We start from the raw sequence: 23,163 nt of genomic DNA, 5'->3' as shown, positions 1-23,163 counted from the left end.
TAAAACTCCACAAAACCTTGATTTCTTGTACAGCTGAAAATGAAAGTCACTTCCTGCAATTACACACAGTAAAGTAGCCAAATTACAGTCGGCTTTCTCAGGGGAGGTGATTTCACAAATTGGGATATGGAAACCGACTTTACCCGACTAGATACCACTCGGAGTACTGCAATTTTGTTGTCGTTTATACACGTAACCAAGTTTCCAATCAGCTTTCTCAAACTGTGCATAAGCGTAACAAAAGGCTGCAAGCCCTACGATGGATGCTGAGGTTTTCGAAAAAGTAGCAATTCAGAAAATCCAGCTGCAACTGCAGCCAGACTTGGCTACCCGTACAAACGTTTTGCCAAACAATATCGATCATCTAACCAACACTCCAACTGAAACCCACTAAACTCACAAACAAGAGCTTCACTCACTTCATTACACTGTCATAAGTTGCGCAAAGTCCCGACTGACGGCCCTTTCCAGCTGAGACAAAGGTGAGTATTGCAACAAATTGAGACTTTCCTCAAGAACACCTCGAGTATGTTGATTGAATTAGAGAATAACAACCTAATGACTTACTTCCACTGTCCTAAAGAGTCGGCGCCCACCAACGGCTGTCAGGATGGCCGAGCGGTCTAAGGCGCCAGACTCAAGGAAGAACTCCTTCCCCAAAGGGACTTCTGGTCTCCAGTGGAGGCGTGGGTTCAAATCCCACTCCTGACATTACTTTTATCTGCATGTTGCTAATGATTTAGACATAATTGTATTGAACAAATTTGAAAACTTTAACAACTCGTGATTGTCTTTTGTTGCACAAAGCAAAAGACATGGCAACACTATTGCATAATCCTTCTCTACCATATACCATTGTGCTGCTGAGATAATGCTGCCGCAACATTCTTACGAGAATGCACCTCGGGCACTCCTGGCAGTAATTTCTGACCACGCGCACAACTGACCCTCCACATCAACTCACGTCAAGTGAGGTGGCCATGATGTGCATGCAAACGAGTAGTTCGAAGCAATTTATTCCAAGCCTAAGTCTTACTGTCTGGAGGAAGATGCAGAAAACAAACGGCTAAATAGTTGCAGCTGATCTAAAAGTGATTGCTGAAACAGAGTGGGACTTTACTTAAACACGCCTGGAAAAATGTTGCTTTATTGAGGGTCAAAGGGTCTTTTCAGGTGTCCTTTTAGCGGCCCGGCTAGCTCAGTCGGTAGAGCATGAGACTCTTAATCTCAGGGTCGTGGGTTCGAGCCCCATGTTGGGCGGGGTCTTTTTTGATTATGGCCACACTGGAGAAGATCTGGGACCAACACAAAAACTGCAGAACAACTTGATTTCTTGTACAGCTGAAAATGAAAGTCACTGGGGGACTTTCATAGGGAACACCGAGGGTACTCGGTGTGTCATCTGGAAAGAGGAAAGTGGACAAGGTGATTTGGCGGCAGAACGAGGAACTTCAGGAGTGTATACAGAGAAAAAGGTTAGCTAAGAAGAAGTGGGACACTGCGAGGACTGAAGAGAGTCGACAAGAGTACGGGGAGATGCAGCGTAAGGTGAAGGTAGAGGTGGCAAAGACCATATGAGGACTTGTATGCTAGGTTGGACACTAAAGAGGGAGAGGTGGATTTGTTCAGGTTGGCCAGACTAAGAGACACAGATGGGAAGGATGTGCAGCAGGTTAGGGTGATTAACGATAAGGATGGAAATAAATTGACAGGTGCCAGGATTGTGATGGGAAGATGGAAGGAGAACTTTTTAAGAGTTAATCAATGAGGAAAATGAAAGGGAACAAAGAGTAGAAGAGGTGACTGGTGTGGAGCAGGAAGTAGCCAAGATTAGTAAGAGTGAAGTGAGGAGGACGTTGAAGAGGATGAAGAGTGGAAAGGCAGCGGGTCCTGATGACATACCTGTGGAGGTATGAAAGTGTCTAGGAGAGGTGGCAGTAGAGTTTCTGACTAGTTTGTTTAACAAGATCTTGGAGAGTGAGAAGAGGGCCGAGGACTGGAGGAGAAGTGTACTGGTGCCCATTTTTAAGAACAAAGGAGATGAGCAGAGCTGTGGCAACTACAGAGGAATAAAGTTGATGAGCCACACAATGAAGTTGTGGGAAATAGTAGTGGAAGCTAGGCTAAGGGCAGAGGTGAGCAATATGGTTTCATGCCTAGAAAGAGTCCAACAGATGAAGTATTTGCTTTGAGGATGCCGATGGAGAAATACAGAGAAGGTCATGGGGAGTTGCATTGTGTCTTCGTAGACTTAGAGAAAGCGTATGACAGGGTGCCGAGAGAGGAGCTGTGGTATTGTATGAGGAATTCTGGAGTGGCAGAGATGTATGTTAGAGTGATGGAGGACATGTATGAAAGCTGTAAGACCGCGGTGAGGTGTGCTGTAGATGTGACAGAGGAGTTCAAGGTGGCGGTGGGTCTGCATCAAGGATCGGCTCTGAGCCCCTTCTTCCTAGCTCTGGTGGCGGACAGGCTGACAGATGAGGTTAGACTGGAATCTCCGTGGACTATGATGTTTGCGGATGACATTGTGATTTGTAGTGAGAACAGGGAGCAGGTGGAGGAAAATCTAGAGAGATGGAGGTCTGCTCTGGAAAACTGAGATGTGTGTCAATGAGAGGGACCCAGGTGGAACGGTGAGGTTACAGGGGGCAGAGGTGAAGAAGGTGCAGGACTTTAAGTACTTAGGGTCAACGGTTCAGAGCAACGGATAGTGTGGAAAAGAGTTGAAGAGGCGACTGCAATCAGGTTGGAACGGGTGGAAAAAAGTGTCAGGTGTGTTGTGTGATAAAAGAGTGTCAGCGAGAATGAAAGGAAGCCACCGTCTCAAGACAGTGGTGAGACCAGCGATGTTGTTCGGCTTAGAGACAGCGGCACTAAAGAAAACACAGGAGGCAGAGCTGGAGGTAGCAGAGCTTAAGATGTTGAGGTTCTCTTTGGGAGTAATGAGGATGGACAGGATCAAGAATGAGGACAAACGGTTAGTTCAAAGCAATATACTCCAAGCCTAAGACTTACTGTCTGGAGGAAGTTGCAGAAAACAAACGGCTAAATAGTTGCAGCTGATGTAAGAGCGATTGCTGAAACAAAGTGGGTCTTTGCTCAAAGACGCCTGGAAATATGTTGCTTCATTGAAGGTCAAAGGGTCTTTTCAGGGTCCTCTTTGAGGCCCGGCTAGCTCAGGCGGTAGAGCATGAGAGTTTTAATTTCAGGGTCGTGGGTTCGAGCCCCACGTTATGTGTGGTGTTTTCAATACGGCCACACTGGATAAGATCTGGGACCAACACTAAAACTCCACAAAACCTTGATTTCTTGTACAGCTGAAAATGAAAGTCACTTCCTGCAATTACACACAGTAAAGTAGCCAAATTACAGTCGGCTTTCTCAGGGGAGGTGATTTCACAAATTGGGATATGGAAACCGACTTTACCCGACTAGATACCAATCGGAGTACCGCAATTTTGTTGTCGTTTATACACGTAACCATGTTTCCAATCAGTTTTCTCAAACTGTGCATAAGCGTAACAAAAGGCTGCAAGCCCTACGATGGATGCTGAGGTTTTCGAAAAAGTAACAATTCAGAAAATCCAGCTGCAACTGCAGCCTGACTTGTCTACCCGTACAAACGTTTTGCCAAACAATATCGATCATCTAACCAACACTCCAACTGAAACCCACTAAACTCACAAACAAGAGCTTCACTCACTTCATTACACTGTCATAAGTTGCGCAAAGTCCCGACTGACGGCCCTTTCCAGCTGAGACAAAGGTGAGTATTACAACAAATTGAGACTTTCCTCAAGAACACCTCGAGTATGTTGATTGAATTAGAGAATAACAACCTAATGACTTAGTTCCACTGTCCTAAAGAGTCGGCGCCCACCAACGGCTGTCAGGATGGCCGAGCGGTCTAAGGCGCCAGACTCAAGGAAGAACTCCTTCCCCAAAGGGACTTCTGGTCTCCAGTGGAGGCGTGGGTTCAAATCCCACTCCTGACATTACTTTTATCTGCATGTTGCTAATGATTTAGACATATTTGTATTGAACAACTTTGAAAACTTTAACAACTCGTGATTGTCTTTTGTTGCACAAAGCAAAAGACATGGCAACACTATTGCATAATCCTTCTCTACCATATACCATTGTGCTGCTGAGATAATGCTGCCGCAACATTCTTACGAGAATGCACCTCGGGCACTCCTGGCAGTAATTTCTGACCACGCGCACAACTGACCCTCCACATCAACTCACGTCAAGTGAGGTGGCCATGATGTGCATGCAAACGATTAGTTCGAAGCAATTTATTCCAAGCCTAAGACTTACTGTCTGGAGGAAGATGCAGAAAACAAACGGCTAAATAGTTGCAGCTGATCTAAAAGTGATTGCTGAAATAGAGTGGGACTTTGCTTAAACACGCCTGGAAAAATGTTGCTTTATTGAGGGTCAAAGGGTCTTTTCAGGTGTCCTTTTAGCGGCCCGGCTAGCTCAGTCGGTAGAGCATGAGACTCTTAATCTCAGGGTCGTGGGTTCGAGCCCCACGTTGGGAGGGGTCTTTTTTGATTATGGCCACACTGGAGAAGATCTGGGACCAACACAAAAACTGCAGAACAACTTGATTTCTTGTACAGCTGAAAATGAAAGTCACTGGGGGACTTTCATAGGGAACACCGAGGGTACTCGGTGTGTCATCTGGAAAGAGGAAAGTGGACAAGGTGATTTGGCGGCAGAACGAGGAACTTCAGGAGTGTATACAGAGAAAAAGGTTAGCTAAGAAGAAGTGGGACACTGCGAGGACTGAAGAGAGTCGACAAGAGTACAGGGAGATGCAGCGTAAGGTGAAGGTAGAGGTGGCAAAGAGCATATGAGGACTTGTATGCTAGGTTGGACACTAAAGAGGGAGAGGTGGATTTGTTCAGGTTGGCCAGACTAAGAGACACAGATGGGAAGGATGTGCAGCAGGTTAGGGTGATTAACGATAAGGATGGAAATAAATTGACAGGTGCCAGGATTGTGATGGGAAGATGGAAGGAGAACTTTTTAAGAGTTAATCAATGAGGAAAATGAAAGGGAACAAAGAGTAGAAGAGGTGACTGGTGTGGAGCAGGAAGTAGCCAAGATTAGTAAGAGTGAAGTGAGGAGGACGTTGAAGAGGATGAAGAGTGGAAAGGCAGCGGGTCCTGATGACATACCTGTGGAGGTATGAAAGTGTCTAGGAGAGGTGGCAGTAGAGTTTCTGACTAGTTTGTTTAACAAGATCTTGGAGAGTGAGAAGAGGGCCGAGGACTGGAGGAGAAGTGTACTGGTGCCCATTTTTAAGAACAAAGGAGATGAGCAGAGCTGTGGCAACTACAGAGGAATAAAGTTGATGAGCCACACAATGAAGTTGTGGGAAATAGTAGTGGAAGCTAGGCTAAGGGCAGAGGTGAGCAATATGGTTTCATGCCTAGAAAGAGTCCAACAGATGAAGTATTTGCTTTGAGGATGCCGATGGAGAAATACAGAGAAGGTCATGGGGAGTTGCATTGTGTCTTCGTAGACTTAGAGAAAGCGTATGACAGGGTGCCGAGAGAGGAGCTGTGGTATTGTATGAGGAATTCTGGAGTGGCAGAGATGTATGTTAGAGTGATGGAGGACATGTATGAAAGCTGTAAGACCGCGGTGAGGTGTGCTGTAGATGTGACAGAGGAGTTCAAGGTGGCGGTGGGTCTGCATCAAGGATCGGCTCTGAGCCCCTTCTTCCTAGCTCTGGTGGCGGACAGGCTGACAGATGAGGTTAGACTGGAATCTCCGTGGACTATGATGTTTGCGGATGACATTGTGATTTGTAGTGAGAACAGGGAGCAGGTGGAGGAAAATCTAGAGAGATGGAGGTCTGCTCTGGAAAACTGAGATGTGTGTCAATGAGAGGGACCCAGGTGGAACGGTGAGGTTACAGGGGGCAGAGGTGAAGAAGGTGCAGGACTTTAAGTACTTAGGGTCAACGGTTCAGAGCAACGGATAGTGTGGAAAAGAGTTGAAGAGGCGACTGCAATCAGGTTGGAACGGGTGGAAAAAAGTGTCAGGTGTGTTGTGTGATAAAAGAGTGTCAGCGAGAATGAAAGGAAGCCACCGTCTCAAGACAGTGGTGAGACCAGCGATGTTGTTCGGCTTAGAGACAGCGGCACTAAAGAAAACACAGGAGGCAGAGCTGGAGGTAGCAGAGCTTAAGATGTTGAGGTTCTCTTTGGGAGTAATGAGGATGGACAGGATCAAGAATGAGGACAATCGGTTAGTTCAAAGCAATATACTCCAAGTCTAAGACTTACTGTCTGGAGGAAGTTGCAGAAAACAAACGGCTAAATAGTTGCAGCTGATGTAAGAGCGATTGCTGAAACAAAGTGGGTCTTTGCTCAAAGACGCCTGGAAATATGTTGCTTCATTGAAGGTCAAAGGGTCTTTTCAGGGTCCTCTTTGAGGCCCGGCTAGCTCAGGCGGTAGAGCATGAGAGTTTTAATTTCAGGGTCGTGGGTTCGAGCCCCACGTTATGTGTGGTGTTTTCAATACGGCCACACTGGATAAGATCTGGGACCAACACTAAAACTCCACAAAACCTTGATTTCTTGTACAGCTGAAAATGAAAGTCACTTCCTGCAATTACACACAGTAAAGTAGCCAAATTACAGTCGGCTTTCTCAGGGGAGGTGATTTCACAAATTGGGATATGGAAACCGACTTTACCCGACTAGATACCAATCGGAGTACCGCAATTTTGTTGTCGTTTATACACGTAACCATGTTTCCAATCAGTTTTCTCAAACTGTGCATAAGCGTAACAAAAGGCTGCAAGCCCTACGATGGATGCTGAGGTTTTCGAAAAAGTAACAATTCAGAAAATCCAGCTGCAACTGCAGCCAGACTTGTCTACCCGTACAAACGTTTTGCCAAACAATATCGATCATCTAACCAACACTCCAACTGAAACCCACTAAACTCACAAACAAGAGCTTCACTCACTTCATTACACTGTCATAAGTTGCGCAAAGTCCCGACTGACGGCCCTTTCCAGCTGAGACAAAGGTGAGTATTACAACAAATTGAGACTTTCCTCAAGAACACCTCGAGTATGTTGATTGAATTAGAGAATAACAACCTAATGACTTAGTTCCACTGTCCTAAAGAGTCGGCGCCCACCAACGGCTGTCAGGATGGCCGAGCGGTCTAAGGCGCCAGACTCAAGGAAGAACTCCTTCCCCAAAGGGACTTCTGGTCTCCAGTGGAGGCGTGGGTTCAAATCCCACTCCTGACATTACTTTTATCTGCATGTTGCTAATGATTTAGACATATTTGTATTGAACAACTTTGAAAACTTTAACAACTCGTGATTGTCTTTTGTTGCACAAAGCAAAAGACATGGCAACACTATTGCATAATCCTTCTCTACCATATACCATTGTGCTGCTGAGATAATGCTGCCGCAACATTCTTACGAGAATGCACCTCGGGCACTCCTGGCAGTAATTTCTGACCACGCGCACAACTGACCCTCCACATCAACTCACGTCAAGTGAGGTGGCCATGATGTGCATGCAAACGATTAGTTCGAAGCAATTTATTCCAAGCCTAAGACTTACTGTCTGGAGGAAGATGCAGAAAACAAACGGCTAAATAGTTGCAGCTGATCTAAAAGTGATTGCTGAAATAGAGTGGGACTTTGCTTAAACACGCCTGGAAAAATGTTGCTTTATTGAGGGTCAAAGGGTCTTTTCAGGTGTCCTTTTAGCGGCCCGGCTAGCTCAGTCGGTAGAGCATGAGACTCTTAATCTCAGGGTCGTGGGTTCGAGCCCCACGTTGGGAGGGGTCTTTTTTGATTATGGCCACACTGGAGAAGATCTGGGACCAACACAAAAACTGCAGAACAACTTGATTTCTTGTACAGCTGAAAATGAAAGTCACTGGGGGACTTTCATAGGGAACACCGAGGGTACTCGGTGTGTCATCTGGAAAGAGAAAAGTGGACAAGGTGATTTGGCGGCAGAACGAGGAACTTCAGGAGTGTATACAGAGAAAAAGGTTAGCTAAGAAGAAGTGGGACACTGCGAGGACTGAAGAGAGTCGACAAGAGTACAGGGAGATGCAGCGTAAGGTGAAGGTAGACGTGGCAAAGAGCATATGAGGACTTGTATGCTAGGTTGGACACTAAAGAGGGGGAGGTGGATTTGTTCAGGTTGGCCAGACTAAGAGACAGAGATGGGAAGGATGTGCAGCAGGTTAGGGTGATTAATGATAAGGATGGAAATAAATTGACAGGTGCCAGGATTGTGATGGGAAGATGGAAGGAGAACTTTTTAAGAGTTAATCAATGAGGAAAATGAAAGGGAACAAAGAGTAGAAGATGTGACTGGTGTGGAGCAGGAAGTAGCCAAGATTAGTAAGAGTGAAGTGAGGAGGACGTTGAAGAGGATGAAGAGTGGAAAGGCAGCGGGTCCTGATGACATACCTGTGGAGGTATGAAAGTGTCTAGGAGAGGTGGCAGTAGAGTTTCTGACTAGTTTGTTTAACAAGATCTTGGAGAGTGAAAGGAGGGCCGAGGACTGGAGGAGAAGTGTACTGGTGCCCATTTTTAAGAACAAGGGAGATGAGCAGAGCTGTGGCAACTACAGAGGAATAAAGTTGATGAGCCACACAATGAAGTTGTGGGAAATAGTAGTGGAAGCTAGGCTAAGGGCAGAGGTGAGCAATATGGTTTCATGCCTAGATAGAGTCCAACAGATGAAGTATTTGCTTTGAGGATGCCGATGGAGAAATACAGAGAAGGTCATGGGGAGTTGCATTGTGTCTTCGTAGACTTAGAGAAATCGTATGACAGGGTGCCGAGAGAGGAGCTGTGGTATTGTATGAGGAATTCTGGAGTGGCAGAGAAGTATGTTACAGTGATGGAGGACATGTATGAAAGCTGTAAGACCGTGGTGAGGTGTGCTGTAGATGTGACAGAGGAGTTCAAGGTGGCGGTGGGTCTGCATCAAGGATCGGCTCTGAGCCCCTTCTTCCTTGCTCTGGTGGCGGACAGGCTGACAGATAAGGTTAGACTGGAATCTCCGTGGACTATGATGTTTGCGGATGGCATTGTGATTTGTAGTGAGAACAGGGAGCTGGTGGAGGAAAATCTAGAGAGATGGAGGTCTGCTCTGGAAAACTGAGATGTGTGTCAATGAGAGGGACCCAGGTGGAACGGTGAGGTTACAGGGGGCAGAGGTGAAGAAGGTGCAGGACTTTAAGTACTTAGGGTCAACGGTTCAGAGCAACGGAGAGTGTGGAAAAGAGATGAAGAGGCGACTGCAATCAGGTTGGAACGGGTGGACAAAAGTGTCAGGTGGGTTGTGTGATAAAAGAGTGTCAGCGAGAATGAAAGGAAGCCACCGTCTCAAGACAGTGGTGAGACCAGCGGTGTTCTTCGGCTTAGAGACAGCGGCACTAAAGAAAACACAGGAGGCAGAGCTGGAGGTAGCAGAGCTTAAGATGTTGAGGTTCTCTTTGGGAGTAACGAGGATGGACAGGATCAAGAATGAGGACAAACGGTTAGTTCAAAGCAATATACTCCAAGCCTAAGACTTACTGTCTGGAGGAAGTTGCAGAAAACAACTGGCTAAATAGTTGCAGCTGATGTAAGAGCGATTGCTGAAACAAAGTGGGACTTTGCTCAAAGACGCCTGGAAATATGTTGCTTCATTTAAGGTCAAAGGGTCTTTTCAGGGTCCTCTTTGAGGCCCAGCTAGCTCAGGCAGTAGAGCATGAGAGTTTTAATCTCAGGGTCGTGGGTTCTAGCCCCACGTTATGTGTGGTGCTTTTAATACGGCCACACTGGATAAGATCTGGGACCAACATTAAAACTCCACAAAACCTTGATTTCTTGTACAGCTGAAAATGAAAGTCACTTCCTGCAATTACACACAGTAAAGTAGCCAAATTACAGTCGGCTTTCTCAGGGGAGGTGATTTCACAAATTGGGATATGGAAACCGACTTTACCCGACTAGATACCAGTCGGAGTACCGCAATTTTGTTGTCGTTTATACACGTAACCATGTTTCCAATCAGCTTTCTAAAACTGTGCATAAGCGTAACAAAAGGCTGCAAGCTCTAAGATGGATGCTGAGGTTTTCGAAAAAGTAGCAATTTAGAAAATCCAGCTGCAACTGCAGCCAGACTTGGCTACCCGTACAAACGTTTTGCCAAACAATATCGATCATCTAACCAACAATCCAACTGAAACCCACTAAACTCACAAACAAGAGCTTCACTCACTTAATTACACTGTCATAAGTTGCGCAAAGTCCCGACTGACGGCCCTTTCCAGCTGAGACAAAGGTGAGTATTGCAACAAATTGAGACTTTCCTCAAGAACACCTCGAGTATGTTGATTGAATTAGAGAATAACAACCTAATGACTTACTTCCACTGTCCTAAAGAGTCTGCGCCCACCAACGGCTGTCAGCATGGCCGAGCTGTCTAAGGCGCCAGATTCAAGGAACAACTCCTTCCCCAAAGGGACTTCTGGTCTCCAGTGGAGACGTGGGTTCAAATCCCACTCCTGACATTACTTTTATCTGCATGTTGCTAATGATTTAGACATAATTGTATTGAACAACTTTGAAAACTTTTACAACTCATGATTGTCTTTTGTTGCACAAAGCAAAAGACATGGCAACACTATTGCATAATCCTTCTCTACCATATACCATTGTGCTGCTGAGATAATGCTGCCGCAACATTCTTACGAGAATGCACCTCGGGCACTCCTGGCAGTAATTTCTGACCACGCGCACAACTGACCCTCCACATCAACTCACGTCAAGTGAGGTGGCCATGATGTGCATGCAAACGAGTAGTTCGAAGCAATTTATTCCAAGCCTAAGTCTTACTGTCTGGAGGAAGATGCAGAAAACAAACGGCTAAATAGTTGCAGCTGATCTAAAAGTGATTGCTGAAACAGAGTGGGACTTTACTTAAACACGCCTGGAAAAATGTTGCTTTATTGAGGGTCAAAGGGTCTTTTCAGGTGTCCTTTTAGCGGCCCGGCTAGCTCAGTCGGTAGAGCATGAGACTCTTAATCTCAGGGTCGTGGGTTCGAGCCCCATGTTGGGCGGGGTCTTTTTTGATTATGGCCACACTGGAGAAGATCTGGGACCAACACAAAAACTGAAGAACAACTTGATTTCTTGTACAGCTGAAAATGAAAGTCACTGGGGGACTTTCATAGGGAACACCGAGGGTAAACGGTGTGTCATCTGGAAAGAGGAAAGTGGACAAGGTGATTTGGCGGCAGAACGAGGAACTTCAGGAGTGTATACAGAGAAAAAGGTTAGCTAAGAAGAAGTGGGACACTGCGAGGACTGAAGAGAGTCGACAAGAGTACGGGGAGATGCAGCGTAAGGTGAAGGTAGAGGTGGCAAAGACCATATGAGGACTTGTATGCTAGGTTGGACACTAAAGAGGGAGAGGTGGATTTGTTCAGGTTGGCCAGACTAAGAGACACAGATGGGAAGGATGTGCAGCAGGTTAGGGTGATTAACGATAAGGATGGAAATAAATTGACAGGTGCCAGGATTGTGATGGGAAGATGGAAGGAGAACTTTTTAAGAGTTAATCAATGAGGAAAATGAAAGGGAACAAAGAGTAGAAGAGGTGACTGGTGTGGAGCAGGAAGTAGCCAAGATTAGTAAGAGTGAAGTGAGGAGGACGTTGAAGAGGATGAAGAGTGGAAAGGCAGCGGGTCCTGATGACATACCTGTGGAGGTATGAAAGTGTCTAGGAGAGGTGGCAGTAGAGTTTCTGACTAGTTTGTTTAACAAGATCTTGGAGAGTGAGAAGAGGGCCGAGGACTGGAGGAGAAGTGTACTGGTGCCCATTTTTAAGAACAAAGGAGATGAGCAGAGCTGTGGCAACTACAGAGGAATAAAGTTGATGAGCCACACAATGAAGTTGTGGGAAATAGTAGTGGAAGCTAGGCTAAGGGCAGAGGTGAGCAATATGGTTTCATGCCTAGAAAGAGTCCAACAGATGAAGTATTTGCTTTGAGGATGCCGATGGAGAAATACAGAGAAGGTCATGGGGAGTTGCATTGTGTCTTCGTAGACTTAGAGAAAGCGTATGACAGGGTGCCGAGAGAGGAGCTGTGGTATTGTATGAGGAATTCTGGAGTGGCAGAGATGTATGTTAGAGTGATGGAGGACATGTATGAAAGCTGTAAGACCGCGGTGAGGTGTGCTGTAGATGTGACAGAGGAGTTCAAGGTGGCGGTGGGTCTGCATCAAGGATCGGCTCTGAGCCCCTTCTTCCTAGCTCTGGTGGCGGACAGGCTGACAGATGAGGTTAGACTGGAATCTCCGTGGACTATGATGTTTGCGGATGACATTGTGATTTGTAGTGAGAACAGGGAGCAGGTGGAGGAAAATCTAGAGAGATGGAGGTCTGCTCTGGAAAACTGAGATGTGTGTCAATGAGAGGGACCCAGGTGGAACGGTGAGGTTACAGGGGGCAGAGGTGAAGAAGGTGCAGGACTTTAAGTACTTAGGGTCAACGGTTCAGAGCAACGGATAGTGTGGAAAAGAGTTGAAGAGGCGACTGCAATCAGGTTGGAACGGGTGGAAAAAAGTGTCAGGTGTGTTGTGTGATAAAAGAGTGTCAGCGAGAATGAAAGGAAGCCACCGTCTCAAGACAGTGGTGAGACCAGCGATGTTGTTCGGCTTAGAGACAGCGGCACTAAAGAAAACACAGGAGGCAGAGCTGGAGGTAGCAGAGCTTAAGATGTTGAGGTTCTCTTTGGGAGTAATGAGGATGGACAGGATCAAGAATGAGGACAAACGGTTAGTTCAAAGCAATATACTCCAAGCCTAAGACTTACTGTCTGGAGGAAGTTGCAGAAAACAAACGGCTAAATAGTTGCAGCTGATGTAAGAGCGATTGCTGAAACAAAGTGGGTCTTTGCTCAAAGACGCCTGGAAATATGTTGCTTCATTGAAGGTCAAAGGGTCTTTTCAGGGTCCTCTTTGAGGCCCGGCTAGCTCAGGCGGTAGAGCATGAGAGTTTTAATTTCAGGGTCGTGGGTTCGAGCCCCACGTTATGTGTGGTGTTTTCAATACGGCCACACTGGATAAGATCTGGGACCAACACTAAAACTCCACAAAACCTTGATTTCTTGTACAGCTGAAAATGAAAGTCACTTCCTGCAATTACACACAGTAAAGTAGCCAAATTACAGTCGGCTTTCTCAGGGGAGGTGATTTCACAAATTGGGATATGGAAACCGACTTTACCCGACTAGATACCAATCGGAGTACCGCAATTTTGTTGTCGTTTATACACGTAACCATGTTTCCAATCAGTTTTCTCAAACTGTGCATAAGCGTAACAAAAGGCTGCAAGCCCTACGATGGATGCTGAGGTTTTCGAAAAAGTAACAATTCAGAAAATCCAGCTGCAACTGCAGCCAGACTTGTCTACCCGTACAAACGTTTTGCCAAACAATATCGATCATCTAACCAACACTCCAACTGAAACCCACTAAACTCACAAACAAGAGCTTCACTCACTTCATTACACTGTCATAAGTTGCGCAAAGTCCCGACTGACGGCCCTTTCCAGCTGAGACAAAGGTGAGTATTACAACAAATTGAGACTTTCCTCAAGAACACCTCGAGTATGTTGATTGAATTAGAGAATAACAACCTAATGACTTAGTTCCACTGTCCTAAAGAGTCGGCGCCCACCAACGGCTGTCAGGATGGCCGAGCGGTCTAAGGCGCCAGACTCAAGGAAGAACTCCTTCCCCAAAGGGACTTCTGGTCTCCAGTGGAGGCGTGGGTTCAAATCCCACTCCTGACATTACTTTTATCTGCATGTTGCTAATGATTTAGACATATTTGTATTGAACAACTTTGAAAACTTTAACAACTCGTGATTGTCTTTTGTTGCACAAAGCAAAAGACATGGCAACACTATTGCATAATCCTTCTCTACCATATACCATTGTGCTGCTGAGATAATGCTGCCGCAACATTCTTACGAGAATGCACCTCGGGCACTCCTGGCAGTAATTTCTGACCACGCGCACAACTGACCCTCCACATCAACTCACGTCAAGTGAGGTGGCCATGATGTGCATGCAAACGATTAGTTCGAAGCAATTTATTCCAAGCCTAAGACTTACTGTCTGGAGGAAGATGCAGAAAACAAACGGCTAAATAGTTGCAGCTGATCTAAAAGTGATTGCTGAAATAGAGTGGGACTTTGCTTAAACACGCCTGGAAAAATGTTGCTTTATTGAGGGTCAAAGGGTCTTTTCAGGTGTCCTTTTAGCGGCCCGGCTAGCTCAGTCGGTAGAGCATGAGACTCTTAATCTCAGGGTCGTGGGTTCGAGCCCCACGTTGGGAGGGGTCTTTTTTGATTATGGCCACACTGGAGAAGATCTGGGACCAACACAAAAACTGCAGAACAACTTGATTTCTTGTACAGCTGAAAATGAAAGTCACTGGGGGACTTTCATAGGGAACACCGAGGGTACTCGGTGTGTCATCTGGAAAGAGAAAAGTGGACAAGGTGATTTGGCGGCAGAACGAGGAACTTCAGGAGTGTATACAGAGAAAAAGGTTAGCTAAGAAGAAGTGGGACACTGCGAGGACTGAAGAGAGTCGACAAGAGTACAGGGAGATGCAGCGTAAGGTGAAGGTAGAGGTGGCAAAGAGCATATGAGGACTTGTATGCTAGGTTGGACACTAAAGAGGGAGGGGTGGATTTGTTCAGGTTGGTCAGACTAAGAGACAGAGATGGGAAGGATGTGCAGCAGGTTAGGGTGATTAATGATAAGGATGGAAATAAATTGACAGGTGCCAGGATTGTGATGGGAAGATGGAAGGAGAACTTTTTAAGAGTTAATCAATGAGGAAAATGAAAGGGAACAAAGAGTAGAAGATGTGACTGGTGTGGAGCAGGAAGTAGCCAAGATTAGTAAGAGTGAAGTGAGGAGGACGTTGAAGAGGATGAAGAGTGGAAAGGCAGCGGGTCCTGATGACATACCTGTGGAGGTATGAAAGTGTCTAGGAGAGGTGGCAGTAGAGTTTCTGACTAGTTTGTTTAACAAGATCTTGGAGAGTGAAAGGAGGGCCGAGGACTGGAGGAGAAGTGTACTGGTGCCCATTTTTAAGAACAAGGGAGATGAGCAGAGCTGTGGCAACTACAGAGGAATAAAGTTGATGAGCCACACAATGAAGTTGTGGGAAATAGTAGTGGAAGCTAGGCTAAGGGCAGAGGTGAGCAATATGGTTTCATGCCTAGAAAGAGTCCAACAGATGAAGTATTTGCTTTGAGGATGCCGATGGAGAAATACAGAGAAGGTCATGGGGAGTTGCATTGTGTCTTCGTAGACTTAGAGAAAGCGTATGACAGGGTGCCGAGAGAGGAGCTGTGGTATTGTATGAGGAATTCTGGAGTGGCAGAGAAGTATGTTAGAGTGATGGAGGACATGTATGAAAGCTGTAAGACCGCGGTGAGGTGTGCTGTAGATGTGACAGAGGAGTTCAAGGTGGCGGTGGGTCTGCATCAAGGATCGGCTCTGAGCCCCTTCTTCCTAGCTCTGGTGGCGGACAGGCTGACAGATGAGGTTAGACTGGAATCTCCGTGGACTATGATGTTTGCGGATGACATTGTGATTTGTAGTGAGAACAGGGAGCAGGTGGAGGAAAATCTAGAGAGATGGAGGTCTGCTCTGGAAAACTGAGATGTGTGTCAATGAGAGGGACCCAGGTGGAACGGTGAGGTTACAGGGGGCAGAGGTGAAGAAGGTGCAGGACTTTAAGTACTTAGGGTCAACGGTTCAGAGCAACGGAGAGTGTGGAAAAGAGTTGAAGAGGCGACTGCAATCAGGTTGGAACGGGTGGAAAAAAGTGTCAGGTGTGTTGTGTGATAAAAGAGTGTCAGCGAGAATGAAAGGAAGCCACCGTCTCAAGACAGTGGTGAGACCAGCGATGTTGTTCGGCTTAGAGACAGCGGCACTAAAGAAAACACAGGAGGCAGAGCTGGAGGTAGCAGAGCTTAAGATGTTGAGGTTCTCTTTGGGAGTAACGAGGATGGACAGGATCAAGAATGAGGACAAACGGTTAGTTCAAAGCAATATACTCCAAGCCTAAGACTTACTGTCTGGAGGAAGTTGCAGAAAACAAACGGCTAAATAGTTGCAGCTGATGTAAGAGCGATTGCTGAAACAAAGTGGGACTTTGCTCAAAGACGCCTGGAAATATGTTGCTTCATTGAAGGTCAAAGGGTCTTTTCAGGGTCCTCTTTGAGGCCCGGCTATCTCAGGCGGTAGAGCATGAGAGTTTTAATCTCAGGGTCGTGGGTTCAAGCCCCACGTTTTGTGTGGTGCTTTTAATACGGCCACACTGGATAAGATCTGGGACCAACACTAAAACTCCACAAAACCTTGATTTCTTGTACAGCTGAAAATGAAAGTCACTTCCTGCAATTACACACAGTAAAGTAGCCAAATTACAGTCGGCTTTCTCAGGGGAGGTGATTTCACAAATTGGGATATGGAAACCGACTTTACCCGACTAGATACCACTCGGAGTACCGCAATTTTGTTGTCGTTTATACACGTAACCAAGTTTCCAATCAGCTTTCTCAAACTGTGCATAAGCGTAACAAAAGGCTGCAAGCCCTACGATGGATGATGAGGTTTTCGAAAAAGTAGCAATTCAGAAAATCGAAAATCGAGGAGAAGTGTACTGGTGCCCATTTTTAAGAACAAGGGAGATGAGCAGAGCTGTGGCAACTACAGAGGAATAAAGTTGATGAGCCACACAATGAAGTTGTGGGAAATAGTAGTGGAAGCTAGGCTAAGGGCAGAGGTGAGCAATATGGTTTCATGCCTAGAAAGAGTCCAACAGATGAAGTATTTGCTTTGAGGATGCCGATGGAGAAATACAGAGAAGGTCATGGGGAGTTGCATTGTGTCTTCGTAGACTTAGAGAAATCGTATGACAGGGTGCCGAGAGAGGAGCTGTGGTATTGTATGAGGAATTCTGGAGTGGCAGAGAAGTATGTTACAGTGATGGAGGACATGTATGAAAGCTGTAAGACCGTGGTGAGGTGTGCTGTAGATGTGACAGAGGAGTTCAAGGTGGCGGTGGGTCTGCATCAAGGATCGGCTCTGAGCCCCTTCTTCCTTGCTCTGGTGGCGGACAGGCTGACAGATAAGGTTAGACTGGAATCTCCGTGGACTATGATGTTTGCGGATGGCATTGTGATTTGTAGTGAGAACAGGGAGCTGGTGGAGGAAAATCTAGAGAGATGGAGGTCTGCTCTGGAAAACTGAGATGTGTGTCAATGAGAGGGACCCAGGTGGAACGGTGAGGTTACAGGGGGCAGAGGTGAAGAAGGTGCAGGACTTTAAGTACTTAGGGTCAACGGTTCAGAGCAACGGAGAGTGTGGAAAAGAGATGAAGAGGCGACTGCAATCAGGTTGGAACGGGTGGACAAAAGTGTCAGGTGGGTTGTGTGATAAAAGAGTGTCAGCGAGAATGAAAGGAAGCCACCGTCTCAAGACAGTGGTGAGACCAGCGGTGTTCTTCGGCTTAGAGACAGCGGCACTAAAGAAAACACAGGAGGCAGAGCTGGAGGTAGCAGAGCTTAAGATGTTGAGGTTCTCTTTGGGAGTAACGAGGATGGACAGGATCAAGAATGAGGACAAACGGTTAGTTCAAAGCAATATACTCCAAGCCTAAGACTTACTGTCTGGAGGAAGTTGCAGAAAACAACTGGCTAAATAGTTGCAGCTGATGTAAGAGCGATTGCTGAAACAAAGTGGGACTTTGCTCAAAGACGCCTGGAAATATGTTGCTTCATTGAAGGTCAAAGGGTCTTTTCAGGGTCCTCTTTGAGGCCCAGCTAGCTCAGGCAGTAGAGCATGAGAGTTTTAATCTCAGGGTCGTGGGTTCTAGCCCCACGTTATGTGTGGTGCTTTTAATACGGCCACACTGGATAAGATCTGGGACCAACATTAAAACTCCACAAAACCTTGATTTCTTGTACAGCTGAAAATGAAAGTCACTTCCTGCAATTACACACAGTAAAGTAGCCAAATTACAGTCGGCTTTCTCAGGGGAGGTGATTTCACAAATTGGGATATGGAAACCGACTTTACCCGACTAGATACCAGTCGGAGTACCGCAATTTTGTTGTCGTTTATACACGTAACCATGTTTCCAATCAGCTTTCTAAAACTGTGCATAAGCGTAACAAAAGGCTGCAAGCTCTACGATGGATGCTGAGGTTTTCGAAAAAGTAGCAATTTAGAAAATCCAGCTGCAACTGCAGCCAGACTTGGCTACCCGTACAAACGTTTTGCCAAACAATATCGATCATCTAACCAACAATCCAACTGAAACCCACTAAACTCACAAACAAGAGCTTCACTCACTTAATTACACTGTCATAAGTTGCGCAAAGTCCCGACTGACGGCCCTTTCCAGCTGAGACAAAGGTGAGTATTGCAACAAATTGAGACTTTCCTCAAGAACACCTCGAGTATGTTGATTGAATTAGAGAATAACAACCTAATGACTTACTTCCACTGTCCTAAAGAGTCTGCGCCCACCAACGGCTGTCAGCATGGCCGAGCTGTCTAAGGCGCCAGATTCAAGGAACAACTCCTTCCCCAAAGGGACTTCTGGTCTCCAGTGGAGACGTGGGTTCAAATCCCACTCCTGACATTACTTTTATCTGCATGTTGCTAATGATTTAGACATAATTGTATTGAACAACTTTGAAAACTTTTACAACTCATGATTGTCTTTTGTTGCACAAAGCAAAAGACATGGCAACACTATTGCATAATCCTTCTCTACCATATACCATTGTGCTGCTGAGATAATGCTGCCGCAACATTCTTACGAGAATGCACCTCGGGCACTCCTGGCAGTAATTTCTGACCACGCGCACAACTGACCCTCCACATAAACTCACGTCAAGTGAGGTGGCCATGATGTGCATGCAAACGATTAGTTCGAAGCAATTTATTCCAAGCCTAAGACTTACTGTCTGGAGGAAGATGCAGAAATCAAACGGCTAAATAGTTGCAGCTGATCTAAAAGTGATTACTGAAACAGAGTGGGACTTTGCTTAACCACGCCTGGAAAAATGTTGCTTTATTGAGGGTCAAAGGGTCTTTTCAGGTGTCCTTTTAGCGGCCCGGCTAGCTCAGTCGGTAGAGCATGAGACTCTTAATCTCAGGGTCGTGGGTTCGAGCCCCACGTTGGGCGGGGTCTTTTTTGATTATGGCCACACTGGAGAAGATCTGGGACCAACACAAAAACTGCAGAACAACTTGATTTCTTGTACAGCTGAAAATGAAAGTCACTGGGGGACTTTCATAGGGAACACCGAGGGTACTCGGTGTGTCATCTGGAAAGAGGAAAGTGGACAAGGTGATTTGGCGGCAGAACGAGGAACTTCAGGAGTGTATACAGAGAAAAAGGTTAGCTAAGAAGAAGTGGGACACTGCGAGGACTGAAGAGAGTCGACAAGAGTACAGGGAGATGCAGCGTAAGGTGAAGGTAGAGGTGGCAAAGAGCATATGAGGACTTGTATGCTAGGTTGGACACTAAAGAGGGAGGGGTGGATTTGTTCAGGTTGGCCAGACTAAGAGACAGAGATGGGAAGGATTTGCAGCAGGTTAGGGTGATTAATGATAAGGATGGAAATAAATTGACAGGTGCCAGGATTGTGATGGGAAGATGGAAGGAGAACTTTTTAAGAGTTAATCAATGAGGAAAATGAAAGGGAACAAAGAGTAGAAGAGGTGACTGGTGTGGAGCAGGAAGTAGCCAAGATTAGTAAGAGTGAAGTGAGGAGGACGTTGAAGAGGATGAAGAGTGGAAAGGCAGCGGGTCCTGATGACATACCTGTGGAGGTATGAAAGTGTCTAGGAGAGGTGGCAGTAGAGTTTCTGACTAGTTTGTTTAACAAGATCTTGGAGAGTGAGAGGAGGGCCGAGGACTGGAGGAGAAGTGTACTGGTGCCCATTTTTAAGAACAAGGGAGATGAGCAGAGCTGTGGCAACTACAGAGGAATAAAGTTGATGAGCCACACAATGAAGTTGTGGGAAATAGTAGTGGAAGCTAGGCTAAGGGCAGAGGTGAGCAATATGGTTTCATGCCTAGAAAGAGTCCAACAGATGAAGTATTTGCTTTGAGGATGCCGATGGAGAAATACAGAGAAGGTCATGGGGAGTTGCATTGTGTCTTCGTAGACTTAGAGAAAGAATATGACAGGGTGCCGAGAGAGGAGCTGTGGTATTGTATGAGGAATTCTGGAGTGGCAGAGAAGTATGTTACAGTGATGGAGGACATGTATGAAAGCTGTAAGACCGCGGTGAGGTGTGCTGTAGATGTGACAGAGGAGTTCAAGGTGGCGGTGGGTCTGCATCAAGGATCGGCTCAGAGCCCCTTCTTCCTTGCTCTGGTGGCGGACAGGCTGACAGATGAGGTTAGACTGGAATCTCCGTGGACTATGATGTTTGCGGATGACATTGTGATTTGTAGTGAGAACAGGGAGCAGGTGGAGGAAAATCTAGAGAGATGGAGGTCTGCTCTGGAAAACTGAGATGTGTGTCAATGAGAGGGACCCAGGTGGAACGGTGAGGTTACAGGGGGCAGAGGTGAAGAAGGTGCAGGACTTTAAGTACTTAGGGTCAACGGTTCAGAGCAACGGAGAGTGTGGAAAAGAGGTGAAGAGGCGACTGCAATCAGGTTGGGACGGGTGGACAAAAGTGTCAGGTGGGTTGTGTGATAAAAGAGTGTCAGCGAGAATGAAAGGAAGCCACCGTCTCAAGACAGTGGTGAGACCAGCGATGTTCTTCGGCTTAGAGACAGCGGCACTAAAGAAAACACAGGAGGCAGAGCTGGAGGTAGCAGAGCTTAAGATGTTGAGGTTCTCTTTGGGAGTAACGAGGATGGACAGGATCAAGAATGAGGACAAACGGTTAGTTCAAAGCAATATACTCCAAGCTTAAGACTTACTGTCTGGAGGAAGTTGCAGAAAACAAACGGCTAAATAGTTGCAGCTGATCTAAGAGCGATTAGTGAAATATAGTGGGACTTTGCTCAAAGACGCCTGGAAATATGTTGCTCATTGAAGGTCAAAGGGTCTTTTCAGGGTCCTCTTTGAGGCCCGGCTAGCTCAGGCGGTAGAGCATGAGACTTTTAATCTCAGGGTCGTGGGTTCCAGCCACACGTTATGTGTGGTGCTTTTAATACGGCCACACTGGATAAGATCTGGGACCAACATTAAAACTCCACAAAACCTTGATTTCTTGTACAGCTGAAAATGAAAGTCACTTCCTGCAATTACACACAGTAAAGTAGCCAAATTACAGTCGGCTTTCTCAGGGGAGGTGATTTCACAAATTGGGATATGGAAACCGACTTTACCCGACTAGATACCAGTCGGAGTACCGCAATTTTGTTGTCGTTTATACACGTAACCATGTTTCCAATCAGCTTTCTCCAACTGTGCATAAGCGTAACAAAAGGCTGCAAGCCCTACGATGGATGCTGAGGTTTTCGAAAAAGTAGCAATTCAGAAAATCCAGCTGCAACTGCAGCCAGACTTGGCTACCCGTACAAACGTTTTGCCAAACAATATCGATCATCTAACCAACACTCCAACTGAAACCCACTAAACTCACAAACAAGAGCTTCACTCACTTCATTACACTGTCACAAGTTGCGCAAAGTCCCGACTGACGGCCCTTTCCAGCTGAGACAAAGGTGAGTATTGCAACAAATTGAGACTTTCCTCAAGAACACCTCGAGTATGTTGATTGAATTAGAGAATAACAACCTAATGACTTACTTCCACTGTCCTAAAGAGTCGGCGCCCACCAACGGCTGTCAGGGTGGCCGAGCGGTCTAAGGCGCCAGACTAAAGGAAGAACTCCTTCCCCAAAGGGACTTCTGGTCTCCAGTGGAGGCGTGGGTTCAAATCCCACTCCTGACATTACTTTTGACTGCATGTTGCTAATGATTTAGACATAATTGTATTGAACAAATTTGAAAACTTTAACAACTCGTGATTGTCTTTTGTTGCACAAAGCAAAAGACATGGCAACACTATTGCATAATCCTTCTCTACCATATACCATTGTGCTGCTGAGATAATGCTGCCGCAACATTCTTACGAGAATGCACCTCGGGCACTCCTGGCAGTAATTTCTGACCACGCGCACAACTGACCCTCCACATCAACTCACGTCAAGTGAGGTGGCCATGATGTGCATGCAAACGATTAGTTCGAAGCAATTTATTCCAAGCCTAAGACTTACTGTCTGGAGGAAGATGCAGAAATCAAACGGCTAAATAGTTGCAGCTGATCTAAAAGTGATTGCTGAAACAGAGTGGGACTTTGCTTAAACACGCCTGGAAAAATGTTGCTTTATTGAGGGTCAAAGGGTCTTTTCAGGTGTCCTTTTAGCGGCCCGGCTAGCTCAGTCGGTAGAGCATGAGACTCTTAATCTCAGGGTCGTGGGTTCGAGCCCCACGTTGGGCGGGGACTTTTTTGATTATGGCCACACTGGAGAAGATCTGGGACCAACACAAAAACTGCAGAACAACTTGATTTCTTGTACAGCTGAAAATGAAAGTCACTGGGGGACTTTCATAGGGAACACCAAGGGTACTCGGTGTGTCATCTGGAAAGAGGAAAGTGGACAAGGTGATTTGGCGGCAGAACGAGGAACTTCAGGAGTGTATACAGAGAAAAAGGTTAGCTAAGAAGAAGTGGGACACTGCGAGGACTGAAGAGAGTCGACAAGAGTGCCGGGAGATGCAGCGTAAGGTGAAGGTAGAGGTGGCAAAGAGCATATGAGGACTTGTATGCTAGGTTGGACACTAAAGAGGGAGGGGTGGATTTGTTCAGGTTGGCCAGACTAAGAGACAGAGATGGGAAGGATGTGCAGCAGGTTAGGGTGATTAACGATAAGGATGGAAAAAAATTGACAGGTGCCAGGATTGTGATGGGAAGATGGAAGGAGAACTTTTTAAGAGTTAATCAATGAGGAAAATGAAAGGGAACAAAGAGTAGAAGAGGTGACTGGTGTGGAGCAGGAAGTAGCCAAGATTAGTAAGAGTGAAGT

The 23,163-nt window shown here is 46.2% G+C and overlaps 12 non-coding genes across 12 annotated transcripts; all 12 read left to right on the top strand.

Moving 5' to 3' along the window:
* Positions 1-604: 604 nt before the first annotated feature.
* trnal-caa (transfer RNA leucine (anticodon CAA)) lies at positions 605-711 on the top strand. Its single transcript has 2 exons — positions 605-642; positions 667-711. It is a non-coding gene; the product is annotated as a tRNA-Leu (tRNA).
* Positions 712-1,187: 476 nt separating this feature from the next.
* trnak-cuu (transfer RNA lysine (anticodon CUU)) lies at positions 1,188-1,260 on the top strand. The gene has a single exon. It is a non-coding gene; the product is annotated as a tRNA-Lys (tRNA).
* A 2,631-nt stretch (positions 1,261-3,891) lies between these two features.
* On the top strand, positions 3,892-3,998 carry trnal-caa (transfer RNA leucine (anticodon CAA)). The gene is made up of 2 exons: positions 3,892-3,929; positions 3,954-3,998. It is a non-coding gene; the product is annotated as a tRNA-Leu (tRNA).
* Positions 3,999-4,474: 476 nt separating this feature from the next.
* Positions 4,475-4,547, top strand: trnak-cuu (transfer RNA lysine (anticodon CUU)). The gene has a single exon. It is a non-coding gene; the product is annotated as a tRNA-Lys (tRNA).
* Positions 4,548-7,178: 2,631 nt separating this feature from the next.
* Positions 7,179-7,285, top strand: trnal-caa (transfer RNA leucine (anticodon CAA)). The gene is made up of 2 exons: positions 7,179-7,216; positions 7,241-7,285. It is a non-coding gene; the product is annotated as a tRNA-Leu (tRNA).
* Positions 7,286-7,761: 476 nt separating this feature from the next.
* trnak-cuu (transfer RNA lysine (anticodon CUU)) lies at positions 7,762-7,834 on the top strand. The gene has a single exon. It is a non-coding gene; the product is annotated as a tRNA-Lys (tRNA).
* Positions 7,835-11,048: 3,214 nt separating this feature from the next.
* On the top strand, positions 11,049-11,121 carry trnak-cuu (transfer RNA lysine (anticodon CUU)). Its single transcript has one exon. It is a non-coding gene; the product is annotated as a tRNA-Lys (tRNA).
* A 2,631-nt stretch (positions 11,122-13,752) lies between these two features.
* Positions 13,753-13,859, top strand: trnal-caa (transfer RNA leucine (anticodon CAA)). The gene is made up of 2 exons: positions 13,753-13,790; positions 13,815-13,859. It is a non-coding gene; the product is annotated as a tRNA-Leu (tRNA).
* Positions 13,860-14,335: 476 nt separating this feature from the next.
* On the top strand, positions 14,336-14,408 carry trnak-cuu (transfer RNA lysine (anticodon CUU)). The gene has a single exon. It is a non-coding gene; the product is annotated as a tRNA-Lys (tRNA).
* A 4,810-nt stretch (positions 14,409-19,218) lies between these two features.
* Positions 19,219-19,291, top strand: trnak-cuu (transfer RNA lysine (anticodon CUU)). Its single transcript has one exon. It is a non-coding gene; the product is annotated as a tRNA-Lys (tRNA).
* A 2,630-nt stretch (positions 19,292-21,921) lies between these two features.
* trnaf-aaa (transfer RNA phenylalanine (anticodon AAA)) lies at positions 21,922-22,028 on the top strand. The gene is made up of 2 exons: positions 21,922-21,959; positions 21,984-22,028. It is a non-coding gene; the product is annotated as a tRNA-Phe (tRNA).
* Positions 22,029-22,504: 476 nt separating this feature from the next.
* On the top strand, positions 22,505-22,577 carry trnak-cuu (transfer RNA lysine (anticodon CUU)). Its single transcript has one exon. It is a non-coding gene; the product is annotated as a tRNA-Lys (tRNA).
* Positions 22,578-23,163: the final 586 nt, after the last annotated feature.

The sequence above is a fragment of the Channa argus genome, unplaced genomic scaffold (genome assembly GCF_033026475.1).
Source record: "Channa argus isolate prfri unplaced genomic scaffold, Channa argus male v1.0 Contig164, whole genome shotgun sequence".
NCBI lineage: Eukaryota > Metazoa > Chordata > Actinopteri > Anabantiformes > Channidae > Channa > Channa argus.
The sequence above is the reverse complement of the archived record's forward strand: the minus strand, read 5'-3'. Positions and strand labels throughout refer to the sequence as shown.